The sequence below is a fragment of the Salmo trutta genome, unplaced genomic scaffold, assembly GCF_901001165.1.
Source record: "Salmo trutta unplaced genomic scaffold, fSalTru1.1, whole genome shotgun sequence".
In the NCBI taxonomy this organism is placed as follows: Eukaryota; Metazoa; Chordata; class Actinopteri; order Salmoniformes; family Salmonidae; genus Salmo; species Salmo trutta.
The window spans coordinates 131737-136125 of record NW_021822691.1 but is presented as its reverse complement, the minus strand read 5'-3'; the positions used below and the strand labels follow the sequence as shown (position 1 = coordinate 136125).

General features: G+C 41.3%; 1 long non-coding RNA gene across 1 annotated transcript; it reads left to right on the top strand.

Moving 5' to 3' along the window:
• The first annotated feature begins 168 nt into the window (after window positions 1-168).
• Window positions 169-3974, top strand: LOC115183639 (uncharacterized). Its single transcript, XR_003874037.1, has 2 exons — window positions 169-271; window positions 3311-3974. It is a non-coding gene; the product is annotated as an uncharacterized LOC115183639 (long non-coding RNA).
• The last annotated feature ends 415 nt before the right edge of the window (window positions 3975-4389 follow it).

Genomic DNA, 4389 nt, shown 5'->3' with positions numbered 1-4389 from the left:
CCCCCCCCCCCCCCCCCCCCCCCCCCCCCCCCCCCCTCCCCCCCCCCCCCCTCTCTCTCTCTCTCTCTCTCTCCCCCTCTCTCTCTCTCTCTCTCTCTCTCTCTCTCTCTCTCCCCCTCTCTCTCTCTCTCTCCCCCCCTCTCTCTCTCTCTCTCCCCCCCTCTCTCTCTAGATGAGGGTGAAGGATCCAGTGAAAGGCATGGTGGCTCTGGAGGACTGATGAGGCATGAGGCAGACAGACAGACAGACTGACTGACTGACCCTGCTGCTGGTAAACACATTCTAACTAATCTCAGAAACCCAGAACTAAAATATCTTGCATCAATGTTCCGTTAGGTTCTGTGGGTAGATGTATGAGAAAAGATGCTAACGCGACTAGCCAAGTCTCCACTCCCCTTAAAAGGAAACTCTCAGCCAAATTTCACTAAGGGCCTGTCAAAAGGCTAGGGCCGGCTCTGATCACATGTGTGGGTATGGATGTGGTTACGCAGTGGCTCGTGGTTATTTTCCAGTTGGGAAGACTGTAGACTGCTTCTATCCATCATGATGTAGTCCTATAACCAAACTCACTACGGTAAGACATCCTGTTCCTCGTCAGACGGTCACTGGTCCATCAGATTTTGCGTTATATACTGTAGCCCAACGGTAATTTAGCTTTTTCAAATGTTTATTTGGGGGTTGGCCAATAGGGGGCGATGTTTTGCGGGTACATAAATCAGGAAAGAAAGAAGGTGGATTTCACCCAACCCTAATATCAACAAGAGATTTGAAACTGCACTAACAGTAGTTCTCTTATGGAACAACACAGCACCAAACAACACAGTACTAAACAACACAGTACCAAACAACACAGTACCAAACACAGCACCAAACAACACAGTACCAAACACAGCACTAAACAACACAGTACCAAACAACACAGTACCAAAAAACACAGTACCAAACACAGCACCAAACAACACAGTACCAAACACGGTACCAAACAACACAGTACCATACACAGCACCAAACAACACAGTACCAAACAACACAGTACTAAACAACACAGTACTAAACAACACAGCACCAAACAACACAGTACTAAACAACACAGTACTAAACAACACAGCACCAAACAACACAGTACCAAACAACACAGTACCAAACAACACAGTACTAAACAACACAGTACTAAACAACACAGTACCAAACAACACAGTACCAAACAACACAGTACCAAACACAGCACTAAACAACACAGTACCAAACAACACAGTACCAAACAACACAGTACCAAACACAGCACCAAACAACACAGTACCAAACAACACAGTACTAAACAACACAGTACTAAACAACACAGCACCAAACAACACAGTACCAAACACAGCACCAAACAACACAGCACCAAACAACACAGCACCAAACAACACAGTACCAAACACAGCACCAAACAACACAGTACTAAACAACACAGTACTAAACAACACAGCACCAAACAACACAGCATCAAACAACACAGCACCAAACACAGTACCAAACAACACAGTACCAAACAACACAGTACCAAACAACACAGTACCAAACAGCACAGTACCAAACAACACAGTATAAACACAGTACCAAACAACACAGCACCAAACAACACAGTACCAACAACACAGTACCAAACACAGTACCAAACAACACAGTACCAAACACAGTACCAAACAACACAGCACCAAACAACACAGTACCAAACAACACAGTACCAAACAACACAGTATAAACAACACAGTACCAAACAACACAGTACCAAACAACACAGTACCAAACAACATAGTACCAAACAGCACAGCACTAAACAACACAGCACCAAACAACACAGTACCAAACACAGTACCAAACAACACAGCATCAAACAACACAGTACCAAACAACACAGTACCAAACACAGTACCAAACAACACAGTACCAAACACAGCACCAAACAACACAGTACTAAACAACACAGTATAAACAACACAGTACCAAACACAACACAGTATCAGACACAGTACCAAACAACACAGCATCAAACAACACAGTTCCAAACAACACAGTATCAAACAACACAGTATCAGACAACACAGTATCAGACAACACAGTAGCAGACAACACAGTATCAGACAACACAGTACCAGACAACACAGTATAAACAACACAGTACCAGACAACACAGTACCAAACAACACAGCACCAAACAACACAGCACCAAACAACACAGTACCAAACAACACAGTACCAAACAACACAGCACTAAACAACACAGTACCAAACAACGAAGTACCAAACAACACAGTCCCAAACAACACAGTATAAACAACACAGTACCAAACACAACACAGTATCAGACACAGTACCAAACAACACAGTACCAAACAACATAGTACCAAACAGCACAGTACCAAACAACACAGTACCAAACAACACAGTACCAAACAACACAGCACCAAACAGCACAGTACCAAACAACACAGTACCAAACAACACAGTCCCAAACAACACAGTACTAAACAACACAGCACCAAACAACACAGTACCAAACAACACAGCACCAAACAACACAGTACCAGACAACACAGTACTAAACAACACAGTGCCAAACAACACAGTACTAAACAACACAGTACCGAACAACACAGTACCAAACAACACAGTACCAAACAACACAGTACCGAACAACACAGTACCAGACAACACAGCACCAAACAGCACAGCACCAAACAACACAGCACCAAACAGCACAGCACCAAATATATCTGTTAGTATAGAATATATATGTTAGTATATCTGTTAGTATAGAATATATCTGTTAGTATAGATCATACCTGTTATATAGACTATATCTGTTAGTATAGAATATACCTGTTATATAGAATATACCTGTTATATAGAATTTACCTGTTAGTATAGAATATATCTGTTAGTATAGAATATATCTGTTAATATAGAATATATCTGTTAGTATAGAATATACCTGTTATATAGAATATATCTGTTATATAGAATATATCTGTTAGTATAGAATTTATCTGTTAGTATAGAATATATCTGTTAGTATAGCATATACCTGTTATATAGAATGTACCTGTTAGTATAGAATATACCTGTTATATAGAATATACCTGTTATATAGAATTTACCTGTTAGTATAGAATATATCTGTTATATAGAATATATCTGTTAGTATAGAATATATATGTTAGTATAGAATATATCTGTTACTATAGAATATATCTGTTAGTATAGAATTTACCTGTTAATTGATTATCATTATTTATACAACTCTCTCTCTCTCTCTCTCTCTCAGATCAGACCTGTAATCCTGACAAGACACCGACGGATTCAATGCTCCTCTTATTCCTCCTCTTCCTCTCTCTGTGTCAACAGAGCTTCTCTGGCCCCCCGGTCTCTCCTTCCCCAGATTGGTACAGTCTGCTATTAAGACAGACAGTCAGTCCTAGTGTACATATCCACTATATATAGTGTATGGGGCAATAAGGCCCAGCTGTGAGTGTTGAGATGTATTATAATATAAACAGGGTTTTTAAAGCATCAGTTCGTCTGTATTTTAAAGGTTGACCGTTTCTTTCAGGACCAAGGCTGTATTCTGATCAGTGTTGTTTTGATCTCGTTGTGACTGTTGTTTTAAATGATTGTTTGTTTTCTATGGGTCATCCTGTCTTCTGATTGGTTGATCACCACACCTCCTCTTCCATCCTCCAATCACGTTGTTTTTAATTCCCCTCTTCTTCATTTCAACCATTAAAACAACTAATAGATTGTGGCTAAAAAAATAAATTTAAAAAAAGTGCCAGGTAGGCGGACCTTATACCTCATGGCCAATAGAATGGTTCAAAAGGGAGAAACGATGCCTACCTGGCCTGCGGTGGGTGGAGGGTGAAGTTGTCCCCTATAAGCTGATCTTCGGTCAGTTTTGCAGGTTCAAATCCAATAAAACTTTATTTGTCACATGCTTGGTAAACAACAGGTGTAGACAAACAGTGAAATGCTGACGGGCCCTTCCCAACAATGCAGAGAGAAACAACAGGTGTAGACTAACAATCAAATGCTGACGGGCCCTTCCCAACAATGCAGAGAGAAACAACAGGTGTAGACTAACAATGAAATGCTGACGGGCCCTTCCCAACAATGCAGAGAGAAACAACAGGTGTAGACTGACAGTGAAATGCTGACGGGCCCTTCCCAACAATGTAGAGAGAAACAACAGGTGTAGACTAACAGTGAAATGCTGACGGGCCCTTCCCAACAATGCAGAGAGAAACAACAGGTGTAGACTGACAGTGAAATGCTGACGGGCCCTTCCCAACAATGTAGAGAGAAACAACAGGTGTAGACTAACAGTGAAATGCTGACGGGCCCTTCCCA